Genomic DNA, 17948 nt, shown 5'->3' on the forward strand with positions numbered 1-17948 from the left:
TGAGTTTGTTGGCGGCAATGTCGAATAACCATAATGTTTTGGAAATATCATTTGGATGAGAAACTGTTGGTCTTTCTGCTTACTGTACTATGGCATAAGATTTATCAAGAACAAAGAAAATTCACAGCATCCAGATAATAGAGGGAAAATATATTATAATAATTCGCACGAACAGTGCTCGTCGATGCTTTTGGCGATGTTGTCGCCGACGTCGAAGCTCTGCGTCTCCTGGTAATCTAGGTTGAAGACGAAACTGGAGGTTAACATGTTGGCAATAATCTTGCAAGCGACCGATATCTATATGTAAAGTTTTTAACTCTCAATCCGTTTTTTAATCTCTTCAATAATTAACGGGAAGTCCTGCCTAAGATGAAAGTAGCCATTGGTGACGGCCACCTTCTTGAAGTTGCTCTCCGCCATCAAGAAGTTGAGGCACTTGCTCTTTAGCTCCGGGCAATGGTACGTCTCGGCGTAGCCTAGCGTCGTCGCCACCGTCTCCACCGACACGCTCTCCCACAGCTTCTGTGAGCACATCAGCTTCAACCTCTCCAATGCGTACCTGTCCGCCGCCACGAGCAAGCTCTCGAAAAAACCGGTCGTCGTCGTCGACGATGACGACGATGTCGATGGCGACGGCAAGGTGTCCGTGTACACGAAGTGTAGTAGAGTTTGAACGTGGCCGGATCAATGTCGTGCAGGGTGACGCACGGCATGGCGGCCTCCGCCATGGACCCGAGGAGCTCCGCCTTGAACACCGGCGAGCGCGCGGCGAGCACGGCGCGGTGCACGTGGAACGTCTCGCCGCCGACGGAGAACGACACGTCGGAGCAGTCGGCGCGGTCCACGATGCCGCCGAGCTGGCCGCCGAGGTTCGACCGCGGGACGGGTATAGGGCCGCCGTCGTCGTCGTCGCCGCCGCCGCCGCCGGCGTCGGCGAAGACCACGACACCGCAGACGATCGTGACCACGCCGTCGACGGCGTAGAGCGGCTCGAGGTCGCTCCGCCTCACGAGGTGCCGGAACGCGCCGCCATAGCCGCGGGGGTGGCCGGGGACACTCATCGGGAAGGCCCTGTCCGAGCAGATGATCGACGGCGCGCCGACGCCGCCGTCGCGGCGCATCAGGAAGGTGTGGAAGATGGCCCTGACGGTGTTCGATCTCGCCGGCACGCCGATGCGCAGGGAGACGTACTCGCCATTGTCCTCCTCGCGGTAGCCGCGCGGGTAGCATCTGATGACCCACGACTGCTCCCCGTCGCCGACGCGCTTGTCGAAGCCGTCGCCGACGGCGAAGCTGTTCGTCGTCGTCGTCGTCCCTGGGTACTCGAGCTTCAACTCGGCGAAGCTGGATGATATCATCATCGTATTTTTAGTGTATTATTAATTAATTGCAAAAATATGCCGCCAAACGGACAAATTAATAAAGTTTATATATATCGAAAATCTCACGGACACGCTCTGCGTATCATGACGTGAACTAGAGTAGTTCATGACGTGAACCAGAGTACGTTGTAGGAATTTATTTTCGGCAAGATAAATGATTCCTTTTTTATGTACGCATTTGAGTCATATTTTGATTGGTAGGAGATAATAAGTACTTGTTGTTTTATGTTTATGCTAAACTAAACATGTCCATCTTTAACTATTAATTTTTAAGAAAATGTATGGTTTAACATAATAAGATGTTATGTTTTTAGATTCACCATGAAATATATTTTTGTAATATAGATATATTTACATGTTGTCAAACTATATGATTTTTTTTTATTGTTTGACTTCAGATACAACAATGAATTTGTCAATTTTATGGATTAGATATGTCATATAATTGGATTCGTAATCACCATAGATACCACATATGTACCTAATATTATACAATAAGGTATATTGAAATATAGGAAAATAGCAGATAAGAACAACAACTCTTCCTACTTGAGGGAAGGGGATTGGAAGTTTACACGAGGGAATTGATGGTGAGATTAAGATGGGAATTTGATTTTTCATCCCAGTCTCTTGTTTGGTAGAGGTAGTGGAAATTGATAGGGAGTTTAGTTGGAGATTAGATCATTAATGAAAACGGATGGCTGAGATTTGTTTAGGCGAAGTAAAGGAGAAATTTCCTCCCAATTACCTGCCCCTACCCAGGTATTGAAAAGGAGGGAGTTCATTTCTCAATTCTCTATCCCCATCCCACTAAAATTCCCATGTCCCCCAACCAAACAAAACAGTTAATAGCCTCATCCCTCTAAACTCCCAATCCCTTCTAAAAACTCACTCCAACCAAACGGGCCGCAGTTTACACGAGGGAATTGATGGTGAGATTAAGATGGGAATTTGATTTTTCATCCCAGTCTCTTGTTTGGCAGAGGTGGTGGAAATTGATAGGGAGTTTAGTTGAAGATTAGATCATTAATGAAAACGGATGGCTGAGATTTGTTTAGGCGAAGTAAAGGAGGAATTCCCTCCCAATTACCTGCCCCTATCCAGGTATTGAAAATGAGGGAGTTCATTTCTCAATTCCCTATCTCCATCCCACTAAAATTCCCATGTCCCCCAACCAAACAAAACAGTTAATAGCCTCATCCCTCTAAACTCCCAATCCCTTCTAAAAACTCCCTCCAACCAAACGGGCCGCTAAGGAAATATATATAGGTTGTCAAAATCTGACCTAAAAAGGGCAAGGTCTTATTTACTCAAAGTTTTAACACGAAGTGTAGTAGAGCTTTGAACGTGGCCGGGTCGATGTCGTGCATCGTGACGCATGGCATACGGTGGTCTTCTCCATGGAGCCGAGGGACTCCGCCTTGAACACCGGTGAGCAAGTGGCGAGCACAGCCCGGTACACGTGGAACGTCTCGACGGAAAGCTTCTGGTTTTTCTTTCAAGGAGTAAGGGCAAAAGCTATGCCGATTTCATTAAGAAGGATTTCATTAAGAAGGGAAAGGCCTAAGGTTCACATCATACAGATTACAAGGATCAAAAGATCCCAGACAAAAGGCTTCTGGCTATTTTTTGGTAGTCAAGTTTGTACTCGATGAAACCGGAGGCCAGCATGTTGCCGGCTTGCCGCCGGCGAAGGATGAACTTTCTCGGGAGAGAATTTTTTTACCCACAGCAATGTGAAGAAGATCGATGGTGAGGAAGCGACGGTAGTTGCTGCCGATACCGCTGGCGGTTTAGGCGGCCCATGAAGTGCGCAGACCTAGTCAAGGCCCAAGTTACTCCAGTCTAAAGAAGTCTAACCGCAATTCCCAAGCCAACCAAACTATTCGCAAAATAACTTTTTTCTTTTTAAATCTAGGGCCTGAACGTTTGCTTTTGGAGTGGTTCTCCAGTGCTGGGAAGTTATATGGTTCGTTAATCAACTAAAATCTAATGGTCCACAGAGAAAGGTATCTTCCGAAAGGTAGTAAAAAGTGGGCCAAGGTACTTAATTTATAGATTGGGTGGAAGGATAAATAGGTAATTATCTTAATTTTACAGCGATAAGACTACTGAGAGAGAGAGTAATTCAATCATGACGTGGCGTGATCGGCAGGGGGTCTAATGCGCCACTAACCTCGCGATTAGTAATTGTGTAATTAATGATAAAACTGAGAAACTAATTGATAATCGTGTACATATTTTCCTTTAATCTATACAGTCATATTGTAACAAAAGAGAAAAAATATTCTCATAATGTTATATTCACGCCGTTTCATATTATAAGTTGTTTTGACTTTTTTCTAGTTAAGATTTGTTAAACCCGAACAAATTCACATGAAAAAAATAGTAACACTTAAAATATTAAATTATTTTTAAAAAATCTAATATTAAATATATTTTGATAATATATTTGTTGTTTGTTGTGTTAAAAATGTTATTATGTTTTTATATAAATTTGGTTAAATTTAAATAAGTTTGATTAGAAAAAAATCAAAACGACTTATAATATAAAATGGAAGGAATACATTCCAAGTCACAACAAAATGGGAAGAAATGATTGACATGGAAATTGAATGATTGCCACGAACAAGTATCGCAAGCACTACAGATTAACAGAAGCCGCAGAGGCATATTAGAGACGGAAACATACATTGGTAGGAAGTTACAGTACTATCCACGTTTACAATTTTTTTATTCCTAAACTATCCTTATTGAATCAATGGTGCGTGTTCATCCGAGAGGGAGGTACTGGAGGTACCTCTCAAGCACAGTAAAAGCGTTTTGTGCACTCTCTTCGGTGAAGACCTGACAGTAAAATTGAGTACCAAAAAAGAGAAGAGCGTGCCACTGATTCGCAGTTTTGCAGGCTAATAACAACTTATCAACATTCAGAACATCTAATTGACGCTATCAACCGAATAAAAGGGCGAAATGTAGAATACTCTTGCCCCTAAATATCTTTCAGGTCTCATCTCTCAAGTCTCAAGCCGTTCTTTTATTGGTAAATTAGAACCATGCCATTATAATTTTGCAAAGTTTGAGATATGTCATCGGTATCTCAATGACATATAGGACCCACATGAGTCAATGACACGTGGGTCAGGATGGCATATCTTAATTTTTGCAAAATTATAATGGCATGGTTCCAATTTTTCTTCTTTTATCTGTTGGATAACTAAGGGAAAATTCTGTATAAGAAGAAAGTAGCCGTCGGTGACCACTGCCTTCTTGAAGTTGCTCTCCGCCATGAAGAAGTCGAGGCACTTGCTCTTCAGCTCCGGGCAGCCGTGCATCTCGGCGCAGCCCAGCGTCGTCGCCACCGTCTCCACTGACACGCTCTCCCACAGCTTCTGGGCGCACATCAGCTTCAGCCTGTCCAGCGCGTACCTGTCCGCCGCCGCGAGCAAACGCTGATGATGAAGCAGATGATCGCTCGTGCTCGCCGTCGTCGACGACGATGAGCCCTCGATGATCTGCAGAACGTCCGTGTACACGAAGTGCAGCAGAGCTCTGAACGTCGTCGGCTCGATGTCATGCAGCGTGACGCACGGCATGGTGGCCTCCGCCATGGAGCCGAGGAGCTCCGCCCTGAACACCGGCGAGCGCGCGGCGAGCGCGGCCCGGTGCGCGTGGAACGTCTCGCCGCCGACGGAGAAGGACACGTCCGAGCCGTCGGCGCTGCCCACCATGGCGCCGAGCTGGCCGCCCAGGTTAGAGGGCGGCACGGCTATGGCACCACCGTCGCCGAGAATTACGAGCCCACATATGAATGTAGCCATGCCGTCGATCACATAAATCGACTCGAGATCGCTCCGTGTGATGAAGCGATGCCATCCAATGGAGCGATGCCATCCAAGGAAGCGGAAACGATGCCTCTATAGAGCTATTCTTTGCACAGAGCAAGGATGGTTTACCATCTTTGTTCATCAAGAAGACCTGAAAGATAACATTGATATTGGGGTCGATCTCATTCAGCAGCAGGAAGACAGAGATGTTTTCACCATTGCCGTCCTTAAATCCACGTGGGTAGAACTCGATCGTTGCATTGTGCTCCCCGGCCGAGATTCTTATTCCGGGCAAACACTCGCCGATGGCAAGCTTCTGGGTTTCTAGGTAAGTACAATTGAAACCGGAGGACAGCATGCTTGCTGCCGTGTATATTTGTTGTATGGGGGATGAATGAATTCGAACTGCTCAAGGGAGAATTTATAGCTACACTATTAACAGCTAGCATGCATCGGTGTAAACCGATACAAGTGTGGTTGCAATCAATAATTAAGTGCTTAATTAGGAACCCTTGGAATTCCAAGAGGCAGAGAGAAGGCGATGGATCGATCGGCGCCAAGTCTCCCAACCAACCGTTGCGTGACTGACGGTCACAGCAAAGAAGATGAAGAGGCAATGGGATTTCAACGGCGACCGCTATAGCTGATGGAATCCGGAGTAGATTGCCGGTTTGGCGCGGCCCATGAAGAGTGCATGGTCAAGGCACAACCAATTCTACTCTACAGAATACAGAAGCCAAACCGCCAATACCAATCAAACCTTACAATTCGAAGAACATATTTCTTCTTGATGTGCCGCGTTAACATTGGTATATATGTACCAATGAACTCGCCTATTCTACGGTGAAGACTTAATATTAGTATAATAAATAGTATAAAAATGCAGCCATGCATGGCTCATGATTTAATTTGCAGTTTTGCGTCTAAAAACTAATTATAGATGCAAGGAAATTCACGATACCAACGTACTCTCCATCTCTAAATAAATAAGTGCAATTTTAATTAATCAAGCATACAGAGTGAAAAAGATACAAGGGGAAGAAAACGAGGAGAAGGGAGTGCTATTAAAAACGAGAAGAAAAAAATTAAAGTACTTCCTCCATCCGATAATATAAGACTCGTACGTATTTTAAGATTCAACCTTTAAAACATTTGACGAACATTTAATATAATATGAAATGAATTTCATTTGTTAAAATTATATCATTAGATTGAGATTTAAATTTACTTTTATATGGTTATAATTTTGTTGCTACAAACCTTATAGTATATGAGAAATTATAAGCTAAAAATTAGTTTTAGAGACCGTACCAACTTTACCGTATCTTATATTATAAGATAGAGGGAGCAGTAGTAATAAAGAGGTCTAATGGACCACTCTAAAACTACATTATTAATTAGGGACTAATCTTCAAGTTACAACTATACTTCATTCTAAAATATAAGTCACAACCACTCTTAACCCAAAACCAAGAAATAATTATTATCACATTATAGTTCGGATATCCTAATAAATAGAATGCATGTACCTAATAAAATTAGAAATCTTGATGATGGAGAATTTAAATAATAATATTTTAATAGAAAATATGTGCTAGTTAATGACATATATGCATGCACGTCTTATATATTATGAAACAACTTTAAAAAATAATTGTGCCTTAGTTATGTAATGGAGGTAGTACTTATTTAGAAATGGAGGGGTAAATCCCAGCCTCTATATCTAGGACATACAACTAGCTAGGATAAGAGATGCGAGTAAAATTTTATACTTAGTTATAAATATTTAATGTTTAGGATGATATTTGATCATAAGCTACTTACCATTAGTTTGGTATTAAATAAAAATAATTTTATAAAATTTAATAGGGTGAATAGCTAATTTAGTCCCTCAAATTTTACCGAAGGCTCAATTTGGTCCTTCACATTTCATTTTGTCCACATAGCTCCTCTAAATATTTGTTTTGGCTTGAAATCATACTTGGGCCCACTTAATATGCCATATGGCTATTTTTCTAGTTAATATTTCTATTAGAAAATGTCCCTTTTACCTTTAATTTGTATACAACTATATACTAGAAAAGAGGAAACCAAGATGAATAAACAACATTGCAGATGTACTTCCCCTTATTTCAACATGTGCACATGAAACTTAAGCAATTGCTATCGTATACTATATAATTTATTTTCGTTTTACATAATTTACTATGCATTATCTATAAAAAAATCAAGCATGTAATTTTTCTCTTATATATGTGAATGATGAGGGTATAAGTGTCATTTATCAAGAGAGTTGTTGGTTTAAGGATAAGTTTGAACTAAAATGAAAACTCGAAGGACTAGTACGGGTATATTGAAACATTAAGATTAAACTGAGCCCCTCATATGAAACTTAGGACCACTTTAGCTATTCACCCAATTTAATATGTCGTTGATGGATATACATAGCATAAAGATTATAACTAAAATTTATATTTATAAAATTTAACTCTTAATTTACAGACAAAATATTTAGGACTTGAGGAAATGCACAAGTGAAGTCTCAAGTTTCAATCCTCGCTTTTATCTCCTCGCAACGGGAAACTCTGCCCAAGTTGAAAGTAGCCCTTGGTTAGCACTACCTTCTTGAAATTATTGTCTGCCGTGAAGAAATCGAGACATCTGCTCCTCAGCTCTAGGCAGTTTGGCAACCGTCTCTACCGACACGAGCTCCCAAAGATTTTGGGCACACATAAGCTTCAGGCTATCCAGTGCAGACCTGTTTGCCGCTGCGAGAAGCGGCTCAAGCAGGTCGGATGTACCTAACAATGGTGGCAAAACGTCCGTGTACACGAAGTGTAGCAGAGCTTTGAACGTCGCAGGCTCGATGTCGTGCAGCGTGACGCACGGCATGGTGGCCTCGGCCATGGAGCCGAGGAGCTCCGCCCTGAACACCGGCGAGCGCACGGCCAGCACGGCCCGGTGCGTGTGGAACGTCTCGCCGCCTACGGCGAACGACACGTCCGAGCCGTCGGCGCTGCCCACCGTAGCTCCGAGTTGGGCACCCAGATTGGAGGGCGGCACGGGGACAGGGGCGAAGCCAGGAAAAATAGTCACCGGAGTCACCACTAACTGACTATAGCTTATAATAATCTTAAGATAATCCTAGAACAAAACTATAAACCATATAATATGATAAAATAAAGTTTTTTTAAGTAAAGTGGTTATGTTTTACATGTTACAAACTTCTCATGTGTATAGTTACGATCCTTCATCTTGTGAAAATGAACAACCACGTCATTATCATTTGGAACTGTAGCTATATTTTAAAACGCAAGGAGTAATCCATATATTTATTACCGATACGATTGCGTGCAGTATTGTCTACACAACTTTTATTACCGAGAAGGTTATCTCCACTGATAAAGGAGAATTAGTACCACATGAACTAGTAAGTGGGTATTTTTCTTCTCAAGAATCACACTCCATTATACTTTGCTTGCCTATTAATTTATTAAAAAATGGAATGATTAATATGTAAAACAAAATACCCACGCTGCAGTAGATGATCAAAATCACTAATTTCTTACCTTCCACTTTTCTAGAAAGAATAAATTTATGTTTATGTAACAGAAATTTGGAGAAACTTCATATTTCAGAACCCTAACTTCCTAAAATTTTGGACTTGAGAAACCAGCCTACAACCAATTTGTGATGATAATAATTAAGAAATTGTGATGGGGTTAGTGGGTTACCCTTGCCAATCGGCGACGATTGGGCGAAGCGCTTCTAGCCAGACTGCACTGCAGCAGGAATACAGAGCAGCACAACAAGGCAATTTGTGGACTAGTTTAGCAGGAATACAAAGCCTTATGGGCTCAAATCTCATACGTATATCGGGCTGTCGTATAATAAGTGCTAGCTAATTTTCTATTTACTACTTGTTAGTATTGTTTAGTTGCTAATTGAGCTTGAACAGAACAATATCACAGGACCCTGGGGTCTAGTAGTTTCCTTGACTGGGGTCGTAGCTGGTAAATTAGTGCTGGTACAAGATGTTTGCAAAAAATCGTCGGGGTCTACTGACCCCGATAAGTGACTCTAGCATCGCCCCTGCACGGGGATAGGATTGTCGTGGACATCGTTGCACACAACCATGAACCCACACACGAATGTGACCGTGCCTTTCTCGCTGACATGATCGGGTTGTAGATCACTCTGCTTGACGAAGTGACGCCACCCAGTGAAGCCGAGACCCGATGTTGTCTCCTGTTAGACCTTGCTCTAGGATCACCTAGGTTAGATCTAGTCGGGTGGTTCTATTTGGGATTGATGAACGACATTGTAGATGAAAGGGAGAGGGGTTTAGATACCGACCGGTTGAGGTGTTCGTGGAGGAAGAAGCGCCGGACATCGTCGTTGTCGTCGCGGCTTGACGTGGACGGCGGCGACGGTGTGCTTGACGACGGCGGTTGTCGTTGCAGCTGTGGTCGTAGATGTCCTGGCGATGAGGCGTGCCGCGGCGGTGGCGTTTCCCGTCACTGGCTGCGCCCCCTCTCGATCGGTTAGGATTTTGTGGGGTGGAGTGGCGGCGGTGACGAACCTCGTACCTTGTGCCGTGCCGGCCTCCACCCCTCTTTTATATGTTGCAGTGTGACGGGGGCCCACCAGCCATTGGGCTGGGCGCCCCCGATCAGGGCGCGGTCAAGGTCCGTTGTGCCGTTGGGCCCGACGGGTGGGAGATCAATCTAACATTCTCCCCCTTGATCTCACTATTTCTTTTAGTTTTTTTCTATTCCATCACAGATTTGTAAATAGAGCATGTTTCATCGTCACAGTCAATCACCGATGGATTCGACAGCCACTATACACATCTCTATTTAGACACAGATACTTTACTTTTGGGCCCTGTAGTCCAGGATTCATAAGGCTTCCCTTAAACCCATGCCGGCTACATGTTCCTTGAACACGTTGGGTGGTAGGCCTTTCGTGAGCGGATCCGCGAGCATCCTTTCTGTTCTAATGTGCTCGAGACTGATTGTTTGATCCCGGACTTTGGCCTTCACAACGTAGTACTTTATATCAATGTGTTTGGCAGCACCACTTAACTAATTGTTGTGAGCGTACATTACTGCGGGTTCGTTGTCGCAGTATAACTTTAGTGGTTTCTCAATACTGTCAACCACCTTTAAACCGGGTATGAACTTCTTTAGCCAGTTCACCTGCCCCGTTGCCTCATAGCATGCTATAAACTCGGCATACATAGTAGACCCTGTAGTGATAGTCTGTTTTGAGATTTTCCATGAAATAGCTCCTCCTGCCAGGGTGAACATATATCCCGATGTTGACTTTGTATTATCTTTTGCAAAATCAAAATCTGAATACCCCACTATCTGGAGCGATTCTGATCTTCTGTAAGACAGCGTGAGGCCTTTTGTTCCTTGCAAATAACGCAAGACTTTCTTTACCAATTTCCAGTGTTCTGGGCCAGTAGAATGTCATCCACATACATAATTAGGAAAATAAATCTGCCATTCTTAAACTTTGAATAAATACAATTGTCCTCAACATTCTCTTGAAACCTAAATTTCTTTATTGTCCCATCAAACTTTAAGTACCACTGTCTCGAAGCTTGTTTTAATCCATAAATGGGCATCCCATATTTTCGTTTCCTTTCATGACAAAACCTTTCGGTTGCACCATGTATACTTTTTCCTCCAAATCTCCATTTAGAAATGCCGTTTTTACATCCATCTGATGTAATTCCAAATCATAATGTGCCACTAGTGCCATTATAATCCTGAAGGAATCTTTACAAGAGACTAGAGAAAATGTCTCATCGTAATCAATCCCTTCTCGTTGCGTGAAGCCTTTTGCCACAAGTCGCGCTTTAAACTTTTCTATATTCCCTCTAGAGTCATATTTGGTTTTGTAGACCCACTTATAGCCTACTGTTTTGGCTCCTTTAGGAATATCTTCTAAATCCCAAACATCGTTTAGTTTCATTGATTTCATTTTATCTTTCATGGCTTCCAACCATTCAGATGAGCAAGCGCTTCTCATAGCCTCTTCATATGAGGTGGGATCATCCTCCATATGCGACTCTCCTATATTATAAACTTTATAGTCATCACGGATAGCCAATCTTCTGACTCTTTCAGACCTTCTAGGGGCCTGCACATTTGGCACATCATGTACCTAAGGCTCTTGTTGAGTCTCCTGTACTGGCACATTATCTATTTGAGGCTGTTGCAGCTCCTCCTCTGGTGTGGCAACCATTTCTGTTGAATCCTGTATAACAGGTTCCTCATTTTCATTCATTGTTGCCACAGGAGAGGTAACAACAGGTGCTGGTACCTCAATGACAGGCATTGCAGGCAGAACATCAGCAGGTAGAGAGAAGAAAGGTTCCTGAGTCGACGGAGCGGGTACAGACACCCGCCTCTCATCAAGATCAATTTCTAGAACTACCGAGCTCCCCGTAATCATTTCGTCTTCCAAGAAGACGGCATGTCTCGTTTCTAGAAATTTTGTATAACTGTTTGGACAGTAGAAACGATAGCCTTTTGATCGTTCAGGATAGCTAATAAAATGGCAACTGACTGTTTTGGGATCCAACTTCCCAATATTTGGGTTAAATACTTTAGCCTCTGCAGGACTCCCCCACACACGGAGGTGAGCTAGCGAGGGTACTCTTCCTGTCCATAGCTCATACGGTGTTTTGGGCACCGATTTGCTTGGAACTCTGTTGAGAATATGAATAGGGGTTTTTAACGCCTCCATCCATAAACCCAGTGGTAGTGTGGAGTAGCTCATCATGCTGCGCACCATATCTATAAGGGTACGGTTACGTCTTTCAGCTACCCCATTCTGTTGAGGTTCGCCCGGTGTTGAATACTGGGCTACTATTTCATTCTCTAGCAAGAACCTTGCAAAAGGTCCAGGGACTTGCCCATAAGGCGTATGTCGACCATAGTACTCCCCCCCCCACGGTCAGATCTTACTACTTTAATCTTTATATCATGCTGATTTTCAACTTCAGCTTTGAATATCTTAAATTTATCCAATGCTTCTGATCGCTCTTTAATTGGATAAATATAACAATAGCGGGAGTAATCATCTGTGAATGTTATGAACGAGTCATAGCCATCCACACTTTTCACAGGAAATAGACCACAAATATCTGTATGAATGATCTCTAAAATTCCTGCGCTTCGTTTTGCACCCTTTTTGATGCTCTTTACAAATTTTCTTTAATGCATTCTATGTATTGTTCTAAGTCTGAGAACTCCAATGGAGGAAGAATTTCATTCTTAACTAGTCTCTCAATTCTCCCCCTCGAAATATGGCCCAAACGACAGTGCCATAATTTCGATGAGACATCGGGAGTTCGCTTTCTTTTCTTGTTTTCTTTTGTCAATGAGGACACAACATTCACATTCTCAGAGAGAGATAACAAATAAAGCTCGTCTCACAACACAACAAGACCAATACATGCATTATTATACCATAGTTCACATTTGCCACTTCCAAAGCGGCAATCATATCCATCAAAATCCAACTTTGATACACTTATTAAGTTTCTTTGCAAAGAAGGAACATAAAAGACATCTCGAAGTAAAAGTGTGAAGCCATTCGCGAGCTCTAGAGGAAGATCTCCAACAGCTTCAACTTTTTCTTCAACTCCATTGGCAACTCTAATGGAGCTTTCTCTTCTTTGCGTAGTCCTCGTCGAATGGAATGCCTTTAAACAATTACAAGCATGAATAGTTGCTCCAGAATCAATCCACCATGTGGATCTAGAGTAACCAACATAATGAGATTCATTTACAAATGTAATAATGTTCTCACCTTTCTTTGCCATGATCATTTTCAAGGAGTCAGGACAGTCTTTCTTGTAGTGTCATGTCTTCTTGCAGTGGAGACACTGATCTTTCTCAACAGCGAACTGTTGTTGCTGAGGCAGATGCTGAGACTGTTTAGCTTTTGGGGTGGGAGACTTGTGGTTCTTTTTCTTGTTATCTTTAACATAGTTAATTGAACCACCATTTGATTCTTTGATTCTCTCCTCCTCTTGCACACAATTAGCAATGAGCTTTTCAAAGTTCCATTTCTCTGGACTTATGTTGTAGTTGACAATAAAATTGTCAAACTGCTTTGGCAATGAGGCCATAACCAGATGGACCAGAAAGTCATCTGTTATGCCCAAATCCATTGGCTTCAACTTGGAAGCCATGTTGCTCATTCTAAGTATGTGGTCTCTAACACCACCTCCATGGTACCTTTCTGTCACAAGCTGCTTGATCAGCTGTGTAGCATAAGTCTTTGAAGAGCCAGTAAACTGAGATGGTTGGCTCAATCGTATTCTTTACCACAGCCAAACATTTCTTGTTGGCTAAGGACCATTTCTTTTGTTCAATGTCATACGACATGACAAGAGGAGCATGGTCCCTCTGTCTCTTTTGCCAGTCAGCATCTGACTCATTTTCACCTCTGACAAGTGCAGCAGGTTCTATAGGACATGGGGTAGACAACACCCAGTCCACCTCTCCCAAGATAAAAGCAAGGTCGAGTTTTCTTTTCCATTCTACGTAGTTATCTCCTTTTAGGGTCGGAATATCTTTAATGCAACCCATCAAGGAGTAGCCACCTGAAATAATCATGTGCGGTGAGAACAAAATTAACATTAAAATATTATGCATTAAGCCTACATCACCGTTGGGCAGAAATAGACATAACACATATAACCATAACTATAACATTGCAATTATCAACGTTGGTCAGAAAATTATAACATCATAGCACATAATTAATGTTCCTAAAATTAAATTCTCCCGTTGGTTCGAAATTTAATTTTAGAAACACTAATTTTCATCAATTTCATCTATTTGCAGCGGAAAAACTATATAAAAAACATATGAACAGTAGCAAAACTCTGTTTTTTATACTCTATGTAAAAATTATCTCGTTGGTTCAAATTTAAACAGAGGTAAAACATGCAAAAAGCTATTCAAAATTCTATTGAAATTTGCATGAAAAATTGACAAAATAAAATGGAAAAATTGCTACTGTTCTCTTTTCTTTGTTTTCGGCCCCCGAGGGACCTCAAACAGACTTTTTCCGGTCGGCCCACGGCCTTTGGCGCGCGCGGGCGTGCCTCCCCCCTCCCCAGGCCGCAACCTGGGCCTGGGCCGGGAATGCCACCGCGCGCGCTCCCTTTTGGGCCGGTTTCGGCCCGACCTCCGCCGGCCGTCCGATCGGCTAGAGTTTCAATTAAACGGCCGGGCGCCGAGATCAGAGGGACAAAACCCCGACCCCAGCCGCCGGCCGGCCAAACCCTAGCCTGTCTTCTCTTCTCTCTTGCGCGACCGCACGGAGCGGCGTCGCCGTCGCCGGCGACCTTCGCGCCCGCTGCGCCATGGCCGACGCCTTTTCTCTTCTCTTCTCCCCCCACCGTCTCTCGCCCTCCACCCGCGTGAAGTGAGTGAGAGAATGGCGACAACGGAGATGGCGGCGCCGCTGCGGGCCCCCTCGCCGGCGCGCGCGTGCACCCGCGGGTGCGCGCGGCCGTCGAGTGGCTCCTCGGCGGTGCCTCTTTGCCCCTCCCCCCCCCTCCGTGGCCGGCGTCAACGACGGCCGGCGACGAGGTAAGATTAGGGTTAGGGTTTTGATCTTTTCGATCCGTTGGATCGTTTGCTTTTCTCTTTGGATTTCTATCCCCGAATCGATCCAAACACTAGGGTTGCTCTGATACCATTGTTAGACCTTGCTCTAGGATCACCTAGGTTAGATCTAGTCGGGTTGTTCTATTTGGGATTGATGAACGACATTGTAAATGAAAGGGAGAGGGGTTTAGATACCGACCAGTTGAGGTGTTTGTGGAGGAAGAAGCGCCGGATATCGTCGTTGTCGTCGCGGCTTGACGTGGACGGCGGCGACGGTGTGCTTGACGGCGGCGGTTGTCGTTGCAGCTGTGGTCGTAGATGTCCCGGTGATGAGGCGTGCCGTGGCGGTGGCGTTTCCCGTCATTGGCTGCACCCCCTCTCGATCGGTTAGGGTTTTGTAAGGTGGAGTGCCGGCGGCGACGAACCTCGTACCTTGTGCCGTGCCGGCCTCCACCCCTCTTTTATATGGCGCAGTGTGATGGGGCCCACCAGCCATTGGGCTGGGCGCCCCCGATTAGGGCGCGGTCAAGGTCCGTTGTGCCGTTGGGCCCGACGGGTGGGAGATCAATCTAACATCTCCATGTTTGGCCCCATGGTCCTCTTTGCATGGTGAGAGGAAGGTTTCCCGTCTTTGTCCATCAAGAAAACCTCAAAGATAATCTTGATTTTGGGTTCGATCTCATTGTCATCCAGCAGCAGGAAGACAGAGATGTACTTGCACCCTTCATGCGAGTAGAAGTGGAACACAATCGTCGCATTGTGCTCCCCGGCCGAGATTCTTCTTTCTGGTACCCATTCGCCGATGACAGTCATCCAAGAGGCTTCTAGGTAGTCAAATTTGTACTCGATGAAACCGGAGGACAGCATGGTCGCCGGCGGCGTATGTTTTGTTTGTTGCGTGGGGATATCCCGAAAGGAGAATTTGATCATACGAGAGAGGATGCACCGATCGATTTTGAGTATCTTTTCTAGGTTAATTTATCGTAAAATCTAAACCGAAAGCGCTCTCGGTTTTGTCCTAAGCAGCAACGGTCCAGTTGTAGTGTGAGAGAAATCTAAGCCAGGCTAGGTTGGCATGGATTTGTACCAACCTATCATGTCAACGTGGATGCCTTTTATAGTACTAATCTATTAAGTAAGTAGGGAAAATATTCCTATCATCTATGATTCAAATAAAATTTTCTCTTAAATTACTCATCCGATTTACAATCCGACTACACTGTTGTGTTCGTAACAATTAAATCTTTACAACAAGATCTCACATGATTATATTTTGATGAAAAATCATAAATTACTTTTATGATATGTCTAAATTACTTTTAGATTTCAGTTACTTCTTAAACATATAAAAGTAAATTCAGTAAAGTCTAAAAGTAATTTAGATGTATTATGGAAGTAACTTAGAACAAAACGAAGGTAACTTTGGCATGTCATTTGAAGTAAATCCATTGTAGAGATAAAAACATGACTCTATCTAGAAATTAAATTAATCAGCACAAATTATGGAATTAACTAAAAACAATAATAAAAGTAATCACCTCGGAGCATTATGAATGTATAGGAAGTATTTTAATCAAATCTAAATATAACTTATATATATGATAATTTGTTCAATGAAAAAAAGATATTAATTAAAGTTACCTTCGTTTTATTCTAAGTTACTTCTATAATATATGTAAATTACTTTTAGTCTTTATTTAATTTACTTTTATATGTCTAAGAAGTAACTTAGTGAAATCTAAAAGTGATTTAGATATATTATAAAAGTAATTTATGATTTTTCATCAAAATATAATCATGTGAGATCTTGTTATAGTTGTATAATCAGATCGTAGATCGGATGAGTAGTTTAAGAGAAAATTTTATTTAAAATATAGGTGGATGTCTCTTATAAATGGAGTGGTAGCTGGTTTAGACAAATCAGCTACCACTAGCCGTGTAGTCGCGTCCTTAATTTATACTACCCAAAGTAGCGATGAGTTGTTCGGTCTGGTGGTGAGGAATAAACGGCAGGGCATTCAGATAAATTTTTAATTAGGATTTGTAAACAGATCATCTCCGGACTCTGGTTGATTGGTGAACAAATAGGATTCGTAACAGGTTATCTCCGGACTCTGGTCGATTGGTGAACGTAACGGTGGATGCCAGGATTATGGGAACACGTCTCTGAAACATAAAGCATTGGGGGGTGTGAACTAGGTGGGCCACTGATACGCGGTCAGTTCGACCCCCTCTAGTCTCTCTCATATGTAGTACTATATATACATCATATGTATATGTATATACGTATGTATATACTATATATATATATATATATATTAATATATAAAAAATATATACACATATACAGAGTTTGTATACATGTATAGAAACTTTGTATATGTACGAATACAAACTTGGTATACATACCAATACAACCTTTGTATTTATACATCTTTATTTAAAAAAACAGAAAAAAGAACAAAAAGAAGATAAACCGAAAAAACCGGACAGAAACGAAAAAACCGGAGAAAAAAATCGGAGAAAGAAAAAACAACCAAACAAAAACGAAAAAAAGGGAAAAAACAAAAAGAAAACGGAAAACTCCTGCGGCGCGTCCGCCGCCCCCTCTCCGCGCACGACACGTGTCCAATCGTGTGGGAAGGAGGGCGCGCGACTGATAGCCAACTAGCAATCTCGGTGAACTGGTCTCTTCAAAGGTAAAGACTTAATCTATCTACTACTGCTTAAAAAGTTTAAGGTGTTTCCGTCGTCCGTATGAATAAAATAAAGAGCGAAAAGAATCGAAGCTATTTTCATCCGTATCGGTGAGACCGCGTACGCGTTTCTGTCTCCATAAGCCGTGGACGACTCGGCTTCATACCCGGATTGAAAACTTTCCCCAAAAAACAGACAAGAACAAATCCAAAATCTCCCTAGGTAGACTTACTAAAAGAACAGCATCACAAATTGTATTTCGGCTCATTCAATTGCTCAAAACAGCCATAACATGTAAACGGAAAAAAAAAAAAGGAAGAGCGATGCATCCACGAATCATGTGCAACAAGCAAGCCCACCGGTTACAGATTGATGCTAACCACTTCAAGATCGAAGGA

At 42.9% G+C, this 17948-nt stretch overlaps 3 pseudogenes; all 3 read right to left on the reverse strand.

The window, feature by feature from the left end:
• Positions 1–86: 86 nt before the first annotated feature.
• On the reverse strand, positions 87–1361 carry LOC127782999 (BTB/POZ and MATH domain-containing protein 1-like; annotated as a pseudogene).
• A 3227-nt stretch (positions 1362–4588) lies between these two features.
• On the reverse strand, positions 4589–5567 carry LOC127783132 (BTB/POZ and MATH domain-containing protein 1-like; annotated as a pseudogene).
• Positions 5568–7751: 2184 nt separating this feature from the next.
• Positions 7752–11560, reverse strand: LOC127783133 (BTB/POZ and MATH domain-containing protein 1-like; annotated as a pseudogene).
• Between the last annotated feature and the right edge of the window lie 6388 nt (positions 11561–17948).

Source organism: Oryza glaberrima, chromosome 8, assembly GCF_000147395.1.
Source record: "Oryza glaberrima chromosome 8, OglaRS2, whole genome shotgun sequence".
NCBI classification, from domain to species: Eukaryota; Viridiplantae; Streptophyta; class Magnoliopsida; order Poales; family Poaceae; genus Oryza; species Oryza glaberrima.